Below are 19357 nucleotides of genomic sequence, written 5' to 3'. Positions count from 1 at the left end.
TTAAAGGGTTTGTAGGAGTCTAGGACCTGCCTTGTTAGCAAACAACAGGGCATGGCTACAATCTCCTGCAATACATCACACAGACAATCCTGTGAAGCAGCAAGGACCTCTGTCTGCTCCTCCCTCAGGCTGGCAGTACAGAGAAGGCTTGCAACAATGTGTTATATAGCCATGGACAAATTGCATCAGGCACTGCAGTGAACTTTTACCTGCTTTTGCTCATCAGCTAAAAGTAAACTACTTAGCTGATGTCATTTGCACAAACTGTGCCCTGTACTTCTTGTACAGATACTAGCTTGACCTTGCTACTCTGGTGCCCAAGCTCAGGGACTTTCTTGAATTCCAAGAACTGCATCTTCAGTGACGTAAAATGTCCTAATGACTGAACGTTCAGAACATAGGGAGGAGTTTATTTTCAAGGGGAAGGAGAGCTAGAAACCAAGAAAGCAGCTGTTTTTTTCCATTTAGCCAGAACTACCACCATTCAAGTTTCTACCAGCCATCCTTTCTACTGTATTGCTGGGACCTGCCATGATCTTGTGCATCAAGCTGTTCATCAGTTGTCCTGCCCTGACATCTGCTATCCTCATCTACATCCAGGTTGTATCCCAGCTCTGTTGTTGCTAAAGGGTAATAATAGCAGGCCTGACTTCAGGGCCTAGTCCAGGGCTTAGTGTATGTTTACTCTGACTAATTATCTGATAAGAACCTTTGTCTTATTTTCCCAGAGTTATCTTGAATTTGTATATAATTCTTAGATACTCATGTTCTCATGTTTGCATTGCTTCAATTGCTTGTAAATAAATAGCCTTTATTTTTAAAATAATTGGCCTGTTTTCTTGTTTGTCAGTTCCAGGAGTGATAGAATTTGTTTTTGTAATTTTTGAGTCAGCATTTTAGAAAATCCTGATAAATAGCTACCATTACACACTTTGCCTGTTCCACTCCTATAGTGCATGCACAAACAAGCTGTATTGTTTTAATTAACACTCTTTTCTGGAATCCTACACTCAGTAAGCTGAGAGCATACAGATACTGACCTTGAATTGATAAGTACACAGCTTATTAGTAGCTCTGTTTAAATTCAGCTTTAAACTTCTGTACGCAGTGAGGAAAATACACCTTTAACTCTATGTCCATATTAGTAATATGGTGCTTCTGATGTATAATATTCACTGTATGCTGTAATTAATCCCTAGTGGCAAACAGTCAAATCTATTTCTTAGCCCTGATTAGCAGACTTTTTGTTTATTTTAGTATTAAACAAGCAGGCATTCAAGATGACACAGACTGCTTTTCGGGTTCATTATCTTCCTGTCACTTTGTTCCCTAGATATGTTAATTATTTCAGGGAGAAGTATATGAGCATGTGCAGATGGCTGTATGCACAGAAGTGCTGCGACATCAGACATAAGCAAAATGACACAGGTCATAGAACCCTTCACAAAGGTTGTACATTTTTCAGAACCTGTTGAACACTTTGATGAGTGGCAGATATTGTTTTTAGAGCTACACTAAAAATATGGATCACGTAGGAAGTCTGTGTAGGCGACGATAAGTTGACAGGGGTGTCCAGCTTCCAGGTCTTGACCTAGCCTTATGGACCTCTGATATAGGGATATTGAAACAAACGGGTAAGGAGGATCTGGAAAGTTATCTGGGAAGATCTGACAGAGGAATTTATCTCTCAGCAGTTTATAGGACAACACTGAATGCTACTACTAAACATTTCTAGAGCGCTACTAGGGTTACGCAGCGCTGTACAAATTAACAAAGAAGGACGGTCCCTGCTCAAAGGAGCTTACAATCTAAAGGACGAATACTACTACTACTTAACATTTCTAGAGCACTACTAGGGTTACGCAGCGCTGTACAAATTAAGAAACAGAACATGACTTTATGTTCCTGTCAGGGCATACTGCTACATTCTATTTCTCTTCATGGGGGAGATGGACAGAGATCAGGTCTCCTACTTCAGATCCTGATCAGCAAGCTGACAGTTTCTCTGCTCAGGGGACTACTGTCTCCCTGTCTGATGTTCCTGAGGGGAGGGAGGAATGCAGTTCTGAGGGGGAAAACATAAATGCAGACTCCTTTGCACTTAATTTTACAGCTATTTCTGTGATCTTGCCAGAATGTGGTGCTACTAAGCTAGTCTCTCCTATAACTGGGAAACAAAGCCCCTCCAGATTTCCACCTTAAAAAGGGAAGTCTTCCCTTAGTTCACCATCTGCTCAGCAAACAGACAATTGTTTAGAGAAGGAATCTGGCTTTGCAAAAACTAGTGACAACTGCAGTTTCTCTCCCTACTGGGGAAACTGTTGTCACCAAATTACCTGAGTCTAGCTATTCTGAGGTCATAAAGCCATCAGAGTCAGGGATAGATGAAGGTTCCACTGTTAACTCAAAATAAACCAACAAATCTCACCATTTCTCAGAAGCTGTCCTCACGAATACAGAAGAAAAGTTTTATGATTTTGTCCCAAAGAATTCTAAGAATCTACCAGTGGTAGTTAATAATAGTGTTCAGGAACAGGGTGCATTGCATACAGTCTGTCCAGCCTGCAGCTGAGGCAGATTTAGGAAGTGGGAACTTTAACTTGGAGTTACCAACAGAGTTTAATGATCTCCCTGATGCTTGCTACTGATTCAAGTGCAGCCTCCATTATTTGAGAGAGAGAGAGATGCTATTTCTTTGACACAGACATGCAGTTCAGTTTGAGACAGCATGTAATCTGTCTAATTCTACATAGAATTTTGACAGATAGGAAAGATAGTAGTCACAGTAGTAAAGTTTCAAGTGTTACATCTAGCGTTAAATAAACATGCTGGAATCAAGTAACAGCATGACTCAGTAAATAAGGAAAGTAAGGGACTGCGTTCTGTGACCACAGGTACCGACCGGGTTACAGTTTGGAGCTCAGGAGCTGGTCTTGCATGGCTCCCTATCTGGAGTTGTGTCACAAGACACATCCAGGTTTCTGGTCACCCAATCTGTTTCTCCAAGCATACATGAGGTATTATATTCTTCCAGAGCATTATGTTCTCAGGTATCAGAGAGATTTAAAGGGCCAATGAATTCTGTCACAAGTCTGTACAAGAATCCATTTCCAGTGCAGATTTCTGATAAAGGGGGTGACGTAGACAGACTTAACTCAATATGTGTGTTCCTGTATTTCTCTTGGTAAACACTGTTGCACAGGTTAAAAAGGAGGAGGTAGTTGTTTAATACTTGATGCTAATGGGTTTTTTTTTATTTATTATGTATGGTACTTATTTCTGCTTTCTTTGCCTTTGTTATTATTGGAAAATGTATAATTTCTAAAAGCAAAATTAAAAAAAAAATCAGGTGGAGCTAGAAAGCAATAGAAAATGTTACAGAGTCTACCAAATTGTTTTAAAGCCAATCCTATCCTGGACAGCTCCAGGCACTGTACTACTCAAAGGATGAAAAATTATGTTTTACCTCATAATGAATCCAGATACTTGTGGGTTGTATCCGTCTACCAGCAGGTTGAGATAGAGAGCAATGAACTGTGCCTTATGGGACGGAATACTCCCTGGCCATCTGGTACATCTCATAACAAAGCAGAAAGAAATAATAATTAAACCACACATATCCCCTTCCTCACAGAAGAACACTGGAAATCCAAATAGCCAAAACACAAACAACCTAGAGTAAGCCACAAAAAATAAACAGAACACAGCAAAAAATCAAGATAAAACCCCAAGGAGCTAGCATGACTGACAGAGAATGGTGGGCCTCTGCGACTAAAGGAAGGAAAATTATCAGGTAAGAATTTTTTGCTCCTCAGCGTCAGCAGCAGATGAATCCAGATACTTGTGGGATGTAGCAAAGCAGGGAGGGAACCTTGCGCCCACATGGACTGCCCCAAAGATTCCGAAAGAGGCATCTGAACAAGTGGCAACCTCCAAAAGGTAGAGACCGATGAAGGCATGAAAGGAAGAGAATGTGCCTGCCTTACCTATGTCTGCCAGGGAGGACAGACGGGCTGCCATGCAGAAAGGCACAACCCCCTTGGGAAGATGGCAGTCAGAATCTATCTGGAAACGGATTACCCAATACGAAAGACGCGGATGCAAGAGCCTCCTTGCCCCAGCAAGTAAAGCATGGCCAAGGCAGCCAGTAAGCACCTGTTCAGAGGATCTGAGGAAAGCCTGACAACAGAACTGACTGACTGAACTCATCAGTCCCCTCTAAACAGAGCATTAGAACCCAGCGGTGACGGAGCAGAAAGTCACAAGCCATTCGATGAATAAAAAATAAGCCTGGGCACACCATCACTTGTGTAGGAGAAAAAAAAAGTCAGATCCCAACCAAAGACTAGAATACCAAAGCCCTGCTTGGACCGACACCTGGAACCCAGGGAAAACGAGGCTGCCCCTGACAATAGCTCTTGATATAGCTAAAATGAGGATGAGCCCGACCCAAACAGCGAGAACATAGACTGCTTCAGAAAGATGCGGAGACATAGAACCACCCAGAGCTGCCAACATGTCGCTGAGTGCTCCAAAACACAGGGTGCCCTACCAAGGCAGCTGAATCCACCACCAGGTGAAGCCGCATTCGTCGCCCAGAGAGACAACTACAGCGAATTATGGGTAGCAACCACCCAAGACATCCACTTGGCTGACGCCCGAACCCAGCCAGAGAAGGAAACCACCAGTCAGCATCTGATAGCTGAGCCCCTAGAAAAGGCAGTCTCCAGCTGCATACGCGCTGCAGGGAGACACCTGCAGAAAAGAGAGCACCACTGAAGCGGAAGAGTAAGCCCATGAGGAATCCCCCAGTGCGGCTGAACTAGGCATGGAGGGGAAAGCAAGATGTATACGACAGCTGAACAGAAAATTTTATTCTGGCTTCAACATTGGGCTCCTGCAGTGGCTTCTCTGTTGAAGCCAGAACAAAATTTTCTGTTCAGAGAGTGAAGAAGCAGCTGGAGTAGCTGTGCCCAAAGGGAGAACGCAAACTAGACCCGAATATTACAGTCTAACCCTCCAGAGGGCAACCACGCATTGAACGTCAGGAGCACAAAAGGCCCAACTCCGGATCCAGAAGACACTGCTGAAATTCTCTCCAAGCAGCCAGGACTGCTGGGGATCACTATAGTCAACCAAGACCATGTTGGACTAATGCCACTGTCTTGGCACATGGCGGGAACAGGAGACATAGCACGCCAAGGCTGCGGCAGACCCCACAGGCCAAGAGGCCAACATCCAGGATACTCCGAGCCACAGCTGAGAAGGGTCAGGAGAAAGACCACTGAAGCAATGCTGTGCATCACGGCAACCAAAGTAAGCGGCCCCTTGAAGAGGGAATGTGCCACCAGGCCTCCTGCAGCCATGAGACCCAAATCAAATCACAGGCCGCTGAGAACAAGGGAAGGGGAAAGGGAAATGGGACTTGATATACCGCCTTTCTTTGGTATTTTGCAACTACATTCAAAGTGGTTTACATATATACAGGTACTTATTTTGTACCAAGGAGCAAAAGTGGCCCAAAGTCCCTCTGCTGAGCCGACCACCCCTGTCCCCACTGGGAGCCAGCAGCCTGGAAAATTGGCCGGGAGGCAGCTGAAAACCAAAAGGATGACTGGTCCGCACAATAGTGGTCTGTGCTGTCCCATTTTTAATTTATAAGAATCTTTATTGAGCATTGAATAGCAATACAACTGTTCAAAAGTACAGATATAACAACAAGTAATCAAAAGTACATCCGCACAAATATCATGGATCATGGATGTTGCCCTTTTTTTTCTTTTAAAGAAAAACAGAACTGTTGCCCAAGACCAAGACCCAGGGGGAAACACCCTCACAGGCGACCCTCCACCCCCCACCGAGGAAAAGACTGACATGGGAACTAGGCTCACGTGTTAGCAAGATGGTTGCCTAAGTCCTGCTAGCACCATGAGACAAGTGTCCCTTGTGTGGGAACAACAAACGAGGGCTGCAAAGGTGCTGCCTCGAGAGTCCACTGAGATCCGAAAGCACTTGAAAGAAAAGGCAGACTTACATCAGGGCACCTACAGCAGCTCTGTTTGTGTCCCAATGCAGCCAGAGACAAAGAACTGTCCTACAGCCCTCAAATGACTGCTATCCCATGCAATGAGAGAGAGAGAGAGAGAGAGAGAGAGAGAAAACAGAACCCTACGCCAGGTCATCACAACACTCTCACATGCCTCCCAACCTGGAAGATAGGTGACAGTTTGACCAAAAGACAGTAAGGCAGTCAGGGAAGGTTGACCCCATGGTAAAAAGAAAACTGAGGTATAGACCTGGGGGGGGGGGGGGGGGGGGGGTGGAGTTCAGCTGCCAGAAACAGATAAAGGCAGTCAGACCCTGCATAGCCAATGAGCTTGAAAGAAGAACAGGGTTAGGAGGGTAAAACCACCACAGCACCAACAGACAGTGCAGAAGGAAACACGGGTCCAGCCCTTTGTCTGGAACCACCCAAGGATTGAACGAGAAGTCTCTCCCGCAGCATATGCAAGGGGGGGGGAGCAGATAGCCAGACCCCCCTGTACACAGGAATCCTCTGCACTGCCCAAAAAGACAGAAAAACCATGACAGAGGCTAAACAGCTCGTCGGGAAATAAACCAACTTCGTGACTAGCTAGGCATAACAGCAACATGAGCCGCCCTGGGAGCAGACCACAAAAAGCCAGACAGCGGGAACGAACTGAAAACACAGGAACCATGAGCAAACGAGCGTACCTCTGCAAAATGGCTGCAGCAGGCTACAGAGGCATAGATACCCAGAGGGCGCTGAGGAGAAAAAACACCTCACATTCCTGCTCAGAAAAAATGATGTGTGTCCTGCCAAGAGAGTGAGCACAGGCTTCTCAGTACTGGGAGAACACACCCAACTCTGCCCATCTCTAAACACAGCACAAACATTGCAGTACAGCCCCTGCTGCTGTCGGAAGAACTGAAATCACAAGCCTATGGAGAGCAAGAGCAACTGAAGTAACACTCACCTCCATGCAAACTATGAAAGAACCAACTCACTGCTGTGGAAAGCAGCCTGCTGCCTGAAGCAGCACCCGCACCCTCTCCAAGAAAGCCACAAACTCACCAAAAGACTAGTGAAATTCTTTTATTTTTTTTTAACCAAGAATGGAGGAAAACGGCAGGAGATGGGGGGGAAGGGGTGGGCGACAGACCTTGAGGTGACCCAGGTGTACCCCCTAAAGTTGGCACATCCCAGAACACCCCCCAGGTTCAACTGAACTGAACCAGGAAACCCAGAACAAGAGCCACCATCAGCTGAGACCAGGAGCTTGTGAAAATCCGTTCATCCTCCTGCTGGAGATAGAGAATACTTAGGGTTACCATAGATTTACCCGGATATGTCCTCTTTTTGAGGACCCGGCTAGGCATCCGGGCGGGTTTTGCCAGCCTGCCAGTTTATCTGGATTTGCGGACAAACAGGCAGGCAGGCAGGGGTGGGCGGGCCTCAGGGATGTCCTATCCTCCCCTCCCCTACCTTAGTGTGGTGCCCTGGTGGTCTAGCGACCTCTTCAGGGTAGGAAAGAGTCCTCTCTTTCCTGTCTGGCTGTAGAATTCTCTTGCTCCCGGAGCTGATTCAAAATGGCTGCCACAAGTTCAAGTGGCCGCCTTGCGAGACTTCCGCAGAAGTCTTGCAAGGTCTCTGCTTGAACTCTCGACAGCCATTTTGAATCAGCGCCAGGAGCAAGAGAGGTCTACAGTCATGCCGGACAGGAAAGAGGGGGCTCTTTCCTGCTCCAAAGAGGCCACTAGACCACCAGAGCACTACAGTAAGGTACAGGAGGGGATGTGAGGGGTAGTGAATGGAATCATGGGGGTGGAGGGGAGGGAGGCTGGAAAACTGGGAAAGGATAACATGGGGGGGAGAGAGGGCATCTGGCTTTCTTTGGGGGGGGGGGGTGTCAAAGTGACAGGGGGCAGGGTGGGGTGTGAGGGGGTCAGGTGGCATGTGCCCTCTTTTTTCTTGGGGAAAATATAACCTTAAGAATACTGGATGGCCACGGAATATTCCGTCCCATAAGGCACAGTTCAATTCAGTGCTCTTCATCTCCACCTCCTAGTAGATGGACACAACCCACAAGTATCTGGATTCATCTGCTGCTAACGGTAAGGAACAGGCCACTCAAACACAAAGCACTCAGATCAAGCATGCAAAAAAACCATGGGACGTGTTGCCACTGTAGCCATCTCCCCACATACATTCCACCTTTGAATAAATTAACTTTTTCTCTTCATTTCCTCAGAGTGAGAATGTAAACCTTGTAAAGAGTAGAGCTTCATTGAGATGTAAGAACAGAGAGAACCTGGTAAAGAGGAGATTTAAACTGGAGCAAGTACTTATGTATAATAATGCCTTCATAGCAGAGCCCCATTAAGACATAGGCAAACCAGGCATGAGCCTCGGGTCTATAAGCTTAGGGGGGTGGGGGGGCTCAGTCAGTGGTGCTCAGGATTCAGGAGGCTAGGATTGCCTACTATCTGACATTTTCAGGATTCTAAAATTTTGTACATTACCTGACTCAAAGTCAGAAGTAAGGTGAAGTGTGTGGATATTTTTCACAGTTTAGCCCATGGCAGCTCACCAATGCTCCCCCTTTCCAATGCAGAGGCTGTGTTAGAATCCAGCAAATGGGAAGACTCTAGTAGTCACAGGAAGGGAGGGGCTGAGCTCTGCACAGGTCTTTGGAGAGAATCAGTGAGGCCCTGATGCACAAAGGCAGCTGTAAAATACGGCTGCCTCACTAAAATTTAGCAAATCACTAACAGCCAGCGATGCACAGAGGATATTGCATGCAAATGAGCTGCACAGATCCCCGTGTGCATCCTCGCTGTTTGTGAGTTCGAGCTGTCAAATCCATTTGACAGCTCTTATGCACTGAATCTCCCGACCCCACACTTTTTTTTTTTACCATGGTAGTCCAGTGACCACCCCTATCTTTTATTTCCAGTGGCCCACGACCTCCCCCTGAACATTTTTTTAAAAATATTTCCATGGTAGTACAGTGGACAGAACCCCTTCCACGCGCACACCCCCCCTGCCCCTCCCTGTACCTTTACAACAAGATGGAGGCAGGAGGGCAGGAGCAACGGCTCCTCCCTCGGGCCTGCCAGGAACAAAATGGTGATGCACTGGGCAGGGTTAAACACCATATAAGGAGTTGTATTCACTTATATGGTGTTTGGCCCTGCCCAGTGCATCCCAGAATGCACTGGGTAGGGCCTGGGCACCACCATTTTGTTCTGGGTAGGACTGAGGCAGCAGGGAGGAGCCATTGCTCCTACCCTCCTGCCTCCGCCTTGTTGTAAAGGTACAGGGAGGGGCAAGGGTGTGGGTCAGGTATGGGAGGGAGGGCTGTGTGCCTGCGCATGGGGAAGGGGTTTGGTCCACTGGACCACCAAATAAAGTTTTTAAAAAGCTTGGGGGGGGGGGGGGGGGTTAGTGTCCACTTGACCACCAGGGAAATAAAGAAAACAAGATACAAGGGAGTGTTGTGGTCCATTGGACTACCAGGAAAATTTTTTCAAAAATGCAAGGCGGGGGGGGGGGGGGGGGGGGGGGTACCTGGAGGTGAGAGGTAAGAAGCCCAAGCAGGCAGCCTTTATAGCTTCCTGCTTGTGCTTCTCTCCTCTCTGACAGCTCCAGAGCAGCTGTAAAATGTGCTCGTTAAATTAGGGCTGCTCTAGAGCTGTGCATCCCCTGGAATACACATTAGACTACGAATGAGCTCATTAGAATACTAATGAACTCATTGTAATACATTTGCATGGGATTCTCGGTGGCTAATAATGGCACACGTTATAGCCACGAAAAACCCCTTTGTGCATTACTAGCTACGTAAAAGTTTGCTTTAGACTGACTAGAAAATGAAGAAACATACCTGTAGCAGGTATTCTCCGAGAACAGCAGGATGAACATCATCACGCATGGGTCGTTATCCGCAACGGCCAAGGAGCTCCGGAAGTTAAAACATTTTAAAGTTTAAAAATTCTAGAAGCAAAGAGGCGCACGCGGGGACAACGCACCGCTCACGCGCGAGTGACTTCCCGCCCGCGCGCTTCCCTCAGTTATATAAAAAGCAAACGAGAAGAACAACAATTTGATCACAACGCAAACCTCATATTAACCAATACCAATTGGACACCTGTACCATGGTCTGACCATTACACAGCAAACATCACCCTCCAATGGAGAACGAAAGACCTACCCAACAAACAGATACGAAAAACATACACCATAAGAGGAAAAATAGACCCAGCCGAATTTTGGCAACAGATCTACATTGACGGATGGAGAACAAAGATAGATACGATCCAATTCCTCTCTAATTGGGATAATAGATGCAAACTGATACTAGACAACATTGCCCCAATCCAAACCAGAACCTCGAATAGGAAAAACTCAATACCATGGTTCAACGAAGAACTGAAAAAACTCAAAGCACAAGTCAGAAAACTAGAGCGTACGTGGAGCAAAAAAAAAAAGATGATCCCACCCTTAACGCTTGGAAACTACTCAGAAGGAAATACAAATACGCCATAAGACAAACCAAAAGACAATACTACAAAACTGAAGTCGGGCCAAACTACAAAGACACACACAAACTCTTCCAACTCGTGAACAAACTATTAGACACAACCCCAGTCACCAACAACAACAAAGACACTCCAGGAGCCGATGACTTGGCGAAATACTTCAACGAGAAAGTCAAAACTACGACTCAAAATACCAGCCAGTCCAAACGAATATACTACACTACTAGAATGCCTAGACCCAGTACCCGGAATCTACCCAGCAGACAGGATCTGGACTGAATTCACTACACTACCAGAAGACCTTATCTCACAGACACTTAAAAGATTCGCCAAATCTCGCTGCAAACTAGATATATGCCCAAACAACTTCATAAAGTCAGCCCCCCAACAATTTATAACGGACCTAACTAACCATGTGAATTTCATGCTACAAAATGGACTCTTCCCAAAGGAGAAAGGTAATATTCTACTCACCCCTATACCTAAGGATGCAAAGAAAAATACTAATGAACTAACGAACTATAGACCAGTAGCATCCATTCCCCTATTCACCAAAATAACAGAAAGCATGGTGACCAAACAACTCACAGAGTATCTAAACAAGTTCTCAATACTGCACGACTGCCAGTCAGGATTTCGCTCTAACCACAGCACAGAAACCGTACTAGTCACGCTTATGACCAAACTCAAACAATTGATAGCAAACGGCAACAACATACTACTGCTACAATTTGACATGTCAAGCGCATTCGACATGGTCGACCATGGAATTTTATTATACATCCTCGAATACTTCGGAATTGGAGGTAACGTTCTCAGATGGTTCAAGGGTTTCCTAACCACCAGCTCATATCAAGTGACATCAAATTCGACAACATCAGCCACATGGACACCTGAATGCGGAGTTCCACAGGGATCCCCCCTCTCACCGACCATATTCAACCTAATGATGACACCCTTGGCTAAGCTATTATCGAATCAGAACCTAAACCCACACATATATGCTGATGATGTAACAATCTTTATCCCTTTCAAACAAGATCTAAGAGAAATCTCTGACGAAATCAACCAAAGCCTACACACTATGAACTCCTGGGCAGATGCATTTCGACTGAAACTAAATGCCGAAAAAACCCAATGCCTAGTACTCACCTCGCAATACAACAAGAAGGAATTCACCACCATCAACACACCTAATCTAAGTCTACCAGTCTCTGACACCCTAAAAATCCTTGGAGTCACCATCGACCGACACCCAACACTTGAGAACCATGCAAAAAAACACAACTAAAAAGATGTTCCATGCAATGTGGAAACTAAAACGAGTCAGACCATTTTTCCCAAGGAACGTCTTCCGATACCTGGTACAATCACTGGTACTTAGTCATCTGGACTATTGCAATTCACTCTACGCCGGCTGCAAAGAGCAAATACTCAAAAAACTCCAAACAGCCCAGAACACGGCAGCCAGACTTATATTCGGCAAACCAACATACGAAAGCGCAACACCCCTTCGTGAAAAACTACACTGGCTCCCACTCAAAGAAACGCATCACGTTCAAACTCTGTACCTTGGTCCATAAAATCATCCATGGTGACGCCCCAGCCTACATGTCGGACCTAACAGAACTACCACCCAGAAATGCAAAAAAATCCTCCCGCACATTCCTCAATCTTCATCCTCCTAAATGTAGAGGCTTGAAATACAAATCAGTGCATTCATCAACCTTTTCCTATACAAGCACACAGCTCTGGAATTCACTGCCACGTAACCTGAAATCGATCTACGAAATGACCAATTTCCGCAAACTCCTGAAAACTTATCTCTTCGACAAAATATATCATAAACAACAACACGCGTAACTCTACTTTCTTTAAGTTACCCAGGAATGTTCTTTACTGTCTTCTGCTTTCACACTATCATGCACCTAATGTCTATGGCTTTAACATTACATGTACAGTGGTGGAAATAAGTATTTGATCCCTTGCTGATTTTGTAAGTTTGCCCACTGACAAAGACATGAGCAGCCCATAATTGAAGGGTAGGTTATTGGTAACAGTGAGAGATAGCACATCACAAATTAAATCCGGAAAATCACATTGTGGAAAGTATATGAATTTATTTGCATTCTGCAGAGGGAAATAAGTATTTAATCCCTCTGGCAAACAAGACCTAATACTTGGTGGCAAAACCCTTGTTGGCAAGCACAGCGGTCAGACGTCTTCTGTAGTTGATGATGAGGTTTGCACACATGTCAGGAGGAATTTTGGTCCACTCCTCTTTGCAGATCATCTCTAAATCATTAAGAGTTCTGGGCTGTCGCTTGGCAACTCGCAGCTTCAGCTCCCTCCATAAGTTTTCAATGGGATTAAGGTCTGGTGACTGGCTAGGCCACTCCATGACCCTAATGTGCTTCTTCCTGAGCCACTCCTTTGTTGCCTTGGCTGTATGTTTTGGGTCATTGTCGTGCTGGAAGACCCAGCCACGACCCATTTTTAAGGCCCTGGCGGAGGGAAGGAGGTTGTCACTCAGAATTGTACGGTACATGGCCCCATCCATTCTCCCATTGATGCGGTGAAGTAGTCCTGTGCCCTTAGCAGAGAAACACCCCCAAAACATAACATTTCCACCTCCATGCTTGACAGTGGGGACGGTGTTCTTTGGGTCATAGGCAGCATTTCTCTTCCTCCAAACACGGCGAGTTGAGTTCATGCCAAAGAGCTCAATTTTTGTCTCATCTGACCACAGCACCTTCTCCCAATCACTCTCGGCATCATCCAGGTGTTCACTGGCAAACTTCAGACGGGCCGTCACATGTGCCTTCCGGAGCAGGGGACCTTGCGGGCACTGCAGGATTGCAATCCGTTATGTCGTAATGTGTTACCAATGGTTTTCGTGGTGACAGTGGTCCCAGCTGCCTTGAGATCATTGACAAGTTCCCCCCTTGTAGTTGTAGGCTGATTTCTAACCTTCCTCATGATCAAGGATACCCCACGAGGTGAGATTTTGCGTGGAGCCCCAGATCTTTGTCGATTGACAGTCATTTTGTACTTCTTCCATTTTCTTACTATGGCACCAACAGTTGTCTCCTTCTCGCCCAGCGTCTTACTGATGGTTTTGTAGCCCATTCCAGCCTTGTGCAGGTGTATGATCTTGTCCCTGACATCCTTAGACAGCTCCTTGCTCTTGGCCATTTTGTAGAGGTTAGAGTCTGACTGATTCACTGAGTCTGTGGACAGGTGTCTTTCATACAGGTGACCATTGCCGACAGCTGTCTGTCATGCAGGTAACGAGTTGATTTGGAGCATCTACCTGGTCTGTAGGGGCCAGATCTCTTACTGGTTGGTGGGGGATCAAATACTTATTTCCCTCTGCAGAATGCAAATAAATTCATATACTTTCCACAATGTGATTTTCCGGATTTAATTTGTGATGTGCTATCTCTCACTGTTACCAATAACCTACCCTTCAATTATGGGCTGCTCATGTCTTTGTCAGTGGGCAAACTTACAAAATCAGCAAGGGATCAAATACTTATTTCCACCACTGTATTTTACCATCATGTAGCCAAAACGTCTGCTAAAACAAATGTATACTCTTTTCTATTTCTAATATTATGTATTTCACCATCATGTACCCAAAACTCACTGTAAAACCAAATGTACATTCTCTTCTATTTCCAGTATCCACCATGAATTGTAAGCCACATTGAGCCTGCAAAAAGGTAGGATAATGTGGGATACAAATGTAATAATAATAAAAACTCCAAAGTGGAGGAGGGAGGGTTGTGATGTCCAGCCTGCTGTCCTCGGAGAATACCTGCTACAGGTATGTATCTTCATTTTCTCCAAGGACAAGCAGGCTGGACATCATCACACATGGGGTATCCCTAGCACCCAGGCTCACTCAAAACAATGAACATTGGTCAATTGGGCCTCGCAACGGCGAGGACGTAACTGAGACTGATCTAAAAATAAACACAACTAGGTGAGAGTGCAGCCTGGAACAGAACAGAAATGGGCCTAGGAGGATGGAGTTGGATTCAAAACCCCAAACAGATTCTGTAACACCGACTGCCCAAACCGACTTTCGCGTCGGGTATCCTGCTGAAGGAAGTAGTGAGATGTGAATGTGTGGACAGAAGACCACGTTGCAGCCTTGCAAATCTCTTCAATGGAGGCTGACTTTATGTGAGCCACTAATGCAGCCATGGCCCGAACATTATGAGCCGTGACATGGCCTTCCAAAGTCAACCCAGCTTGGGCATAAGTGAAGGAAATGCAGTCTGCTAACCAATTGGATATGGTGCGTTTTCCGATGGCAATCCCCATCCTGTTGAGGTCAAAAGAAACAAATAACTGGGCGGGCTGTCTATAGGGCTTAGTCCGCTCCACGTAAAAGGCCAATGCTCTCTTACAGTCCAAGGTGTGCAACTTGTCCTCACCAGGGTGGGTGTGTGGATGGGGAAAAAATGTTGGCAAGACAATTGACTGATTCAGATGGAACTCCAACACCACCTTCGGCAAGAACTTAGAAAAAGTGCGGAGGACTACTCTGTTATGATGAAATTTAATATAAGGAGCATGGACTAACAGGGCTTGGAGCTCACTGACCCTACAAGCTGAAGTAACAGCCACCAAGAAAATGACCTTCCAGGTCAAGTACTTCAGATGGCAGGAATTCAGTGGCTCAAAAGGAGGCTTCATCAGCTGGGTGAGAACAACGTTGAGATACTATGACACTGGCGGAGGTTTGATCGGGGCCTTTGACAAAAGCAAACCTCTCATAAACGAACCACTAAAGGCTGTCCAGAGATAGGCTGACCCTCTACACGCTGATGTTAAGCACTGATTGCACTAAGATGAACTCTTACTGAGTTAGTCTTAAGACCAGACTCTGATAAGTGTAGAAGGTATTCAAGCAGGGTCCATGTAGGACAAGAAAAAGGATCTAGGGCCTTGCTGTCACACCAGACGGCAAACCTCCTCCATTTAAAAGAATAACTCTTTTTCGTGGAATCTTTCCTGGAAGCAAGTAAGACTTGGGAGACCCTCTGAGAGGCCTAAAGAGGCAACTTCTAAGTTCTCAACATCCAGGCCGTGAGAGCCAGAGACTAGACGTTGGGATGTAGAAGCGACCCTTCGTTCTGAGTGATGAGGGTCGGAAAACAGTCCAATCTCCACGGTTCTTCAGAGGACAAGTCCAGAAGAAGAGGGAACCAGATCTGACAGGGCCAGAAAGGTGCAATCAGAATCATGGTTCCGCGGTCTTGCCTGAGTTTCAGCAGAGTTTTCCCTACTAAAGGTATGGGAGGATACGCATACAGGAGACCTGTCCCCCAATGAAGGAGAAAGGCGTCTGATGCTAGTCTGTCGTGGGCCTGAAGTCTGGAACAGAATCGAGGGACCTTGTGATTGTCCTGAGTGGCGAAAAGATCCACCGAGGGGGTGCCCCACGCTCGGAAGATCTTGCGGACAAGATCCATGTTGAGTGACCACTTGTGAGGTTGCATGATCCTGCTCAACCTGTCGGCCAGACTGTTGTTTATGCCTGCCAGATACGTACCCTGGAGAAGCATGCCGTGCTGGCGCGGCCAAAGCCACATCCTGGCGGCTTCCTGACACAGAGCGCGAGATCCGGTGCCCCCCTCCTTGTTGGTGTAATACATTGCAACCTGATTGTGTCTGAATTAGGATAATTTGGTTGGACAGCCAGTCTCTGAAAGCCTTTAGCGCATTCCAGATCGCTCGTAATTCCAAGAGGTTGATCTGAAGACGCATTTCCTGAAAAGACCAAACTCCTTGAGTGCGGACGCCATTCACATGAGCTCCCCACCCCAGGAGGGGTGCATCCGTCGTCAGCACTTTTTGTGGCTGAAGAATTTGGAATGGACGTCCCAAGGTCAGATTGGAGCGAATGGTCCATCACTGAAGGGCATTGCAAAAATCGGTGGAGAGATGGATGACATCCTCTAGATCCCCCGCAGCCTGACACCACTGAGAAGCTAGGGTCCATTGAGCTGATCTCATGTGTAGACGTGCCATGGTAGTCACATGAACTGTGGATGCCATGTAGCCCAGAAGCCTCAACATCTGCCGAGCTGTGATCTGTTGGGATGCTCGAGCTGAGGACACTAAGGCCAGAAGGTTGTCTGCCCTTGCCTGGGGAAGATAAGATCGAGACGTCCGTGTGTTCAACAGAGCTCCTATGAATTCCAACTTTTGTACGGGAATCAGATGGGACTTGGGATAATTTATGACAAACCCCAGCAACTCGAGTAGTTGAATAGTAATCTGCATTGATCGCAGAACTCCTGCCTCTCAGGTGTTCTTCACCAGCCAATCGTCAAGATAAGGGAGCACATGCACTCCCAGTCTGCGTAGCGACGCTGCGACAACCGCCAAGCACTTTGTAAAAACCCTGGGTGCAGATGCGAGACCAAAGGGCAGTAAGCAGGACTGAAAGTGCTGAGTTCCCAGTCGAAATCGGAGGTACTTCCTGTGAGTTGGGAGCACCGAATTGTGAGTGTAGGCGTCCTTTAAGTCCAGAGAGCATAGCCAGTCGTTTTCCTAAATCATGGGAAGAAGGGTGCCAGGGAAAGCATCCTGAATTTTTCTTTGACTAGGAATTTGTTCAGGGCCCTTAGGTGTAGGATGGAACGCATCCCCCGTTTTCTTTTGCACAAGGAAGTACCTGGAATAGAATCCCAGCCCTTCTTCCCCTGGTGGGACGGGTTTGACCGCATTGGCCGTTAGAAGGGCGGAGAGTTCCTCTGCAAGTACCTGCTTGTGCTGGGAACTGAAGGATTGAACTCCCGGTGGGCAATTTGGAGGATTTGATTCTAGATTGAGAGAGATGATTTGAAGAACCCACCTGTCGGAGGTTATAAGAGGCCTCCTTTGGTGACAAAATATCAACCTCCCCCCCAAGAAGCAGATCGTCCAGTACGGACACTTTGATCTCGGCTATGCTGCTCTGGAGCCAGTCAAAAGCCCATCCCTTGCTTTTGCTGGGGAGCCGGAGGGGCCTTCGGTGCACGCCGCTGATGAGAGCGAGTCTGCTAGGAGCGAGCTTGAACAGGCTGCTGAGGGGCAGGAGTGTACCTACGCCTATTATAGGAATAGGGAGCACTCCTCCTCCCTCCAAAAACCCTCCTAGAGGAGAAGGTAGTAGCAGAAGGCGTCCGGCAGGAGAGAGAATCCATAGAATCATGATGCTTCTTGAGGGTATCGACCATATCCTCAACCTTCTCAACAAAAAGGTTATCCCCCCGGCAAGGAACATCCGCCATTCGCTGCTGGGTCTTCTGATCCAGGTCCGAGACACGCAGCAATGAGAGTCTGCGCATCACAATACCCTGAGCAGCTACTCGGGATGCGGCATCAAAAGTGTCGTAAGCCCCCCTGGCCAGGAATTTGCGACACGCCTTCTGCTGCCTGACCACCTGGTGAAAAGGTTCAGCAAGCTCTGGAGGGAGAGCTTCAACTAAACTGGACAGTTGCTTAACCGAGTTCCGCAAGTGAATGCTGGTGTACAGCTGGTATGTTTGAATCTTGGCGGCGAGCATTCCAGCCTGATACGTATGCCTCCCAAAAGAATTCAAGGTCCTAAACTCTCTGTCCGGGGGCGCTGAGGCATAGTCTCTAGTACTCTTGGCTCTTCTGAGAGCAGAGTCCACTACCATGGAATCGTGAGGAATTTGGACCTTCACCATCACAGGCTCACCATGGACTCTGTACTGGGACTCGGACTTCTTGTGAACAACTGAATTAGAGAGAGGACAAGACCAATTCCGCCACAATGCTTCCCTGAGCGTTGTCACGTCTGTGGCCATGACCACCCTCAGCCTTACCTTCTTTCTGGGGTTCAGCAGCTCTGCTGGCTTCTGTCTGTGTTTGTGTCAGTCTTGTCTCTGCCCTGGTGTTCTGGCTGCTTCCAGCATGAACCTGATTGCTTCACTAGACCTCACCTGTGTGGGCTATGCCTCTCTAGGGAGCCAGCATCTAAGATGGCTGCCACCGGCTCTGTGCCAGCTTCCAAGATGGCTTCTGCTTGTCTTTCCTGTGGGCTCACTTCCTATGTGTGTCAAGCCTCTCTTTGGGGTCAGTGTACTTCCTGCTTCTGTCCTACTGCTGGTGACTCATCAGGGAGAGCCTTCATAAAGAAGTGCTGGGCTTGCAGTCAGTGCCTTTTGCATAAGTGTTATGCTCTTAGGCCAGGTCAGGTTAGTAAGTGTCTGCTGCACTACTACTGCTTAGCCTTTCTCTGGGTTCCTGCCCAGTTTTTTTCTGTGTCTGTGTGTCTGTTGTCCTTCCGTGGGGGGTCTTCCCTGCCACTGTCTGTCTGTGGACTGCGGTCCTTCCTGGCTTACCCTGAGTTGGGGTGAAGCCTCTGTCTGTGGACTGCGGGTCCTTCCTGGCTTACCTGTGTTTGGGGTGAAGCCTCTGCTCTAGGCTTACCCTGTGTCTGGGGTGAAGCCTTTGTCCTGGTTTACTCTGTCTGTTCTCCTGTCTGCCCCAAAGACCCTTGGCCTGTTATTCCTGGTTTGCTCTCTTTACCCTAAGTCCTGCCTTGCCTAGCCTGAGTGCCTACACTGCTTGTATATCCTGAGTGTATATCCTGAATCCTGTATCTGTCTAGCTAGTGTGTATTTCCTGGGTGGTTATTCCTGTATTCTGTCTCCACCTAGCTAGAGGGTTTACCCTGTGGGTATTCCCGGATCCCCTTTCTGCCTAGTGTGTTGCTGCTCTAGTCCTTGGCTCCTGCTGGCTTCTGTACGCCTTGTGTTCCTTG

At 47.0% G+C, this 19357-nt stretch overlaps 1 protein-coding gene across 9 annotated transcripts in view; it reads right to left on the bottom strand.

Annotated features, from left to right (window-relative positions):
- Nucleotides 1–19357, bottom strand: part of FUT8 (fucosyltransferase 8) — a 510310-nt gene that overhangs the window by 301170 nt on the left and 189783 nt on the right. Inside the window, exon 1 of one of the 9 annotated variants that reach the window (XM_030215551.1) lies at nt 3467–3571. The exons of the other annotated variants lie outside the window; for them this stretch is intronic. The gene's annotated coding sequence lies outside the window, so the exon portion shown is untranslated. Of the gene's footprint in view, nt 1–3466; nt 3572–19357 lie in introns of those variants that run through there. 9 annotated transcript variants of the gene reach the window in all.

Source organism: Microcaecilia unicolor, chromosome 9 (genome assembly GCF_901765095.1).
Source record: "Microcaecilia unicolor chromosome 9, aMicUni1.1, whole genome shotgun sequence".
Taxonomy (NCBI): Eukaryota; Metazoa; Chordata; class Amphibia; order Gymnophiona; family Siphonopidae; genus Microcaecilia; species Microcaecilia unicolor.
The sequence above is the reverse complement of the archived record's forward strand: the minus strand, read 5'-3'. Positions and strand labels throughout refer to the sequence as shown.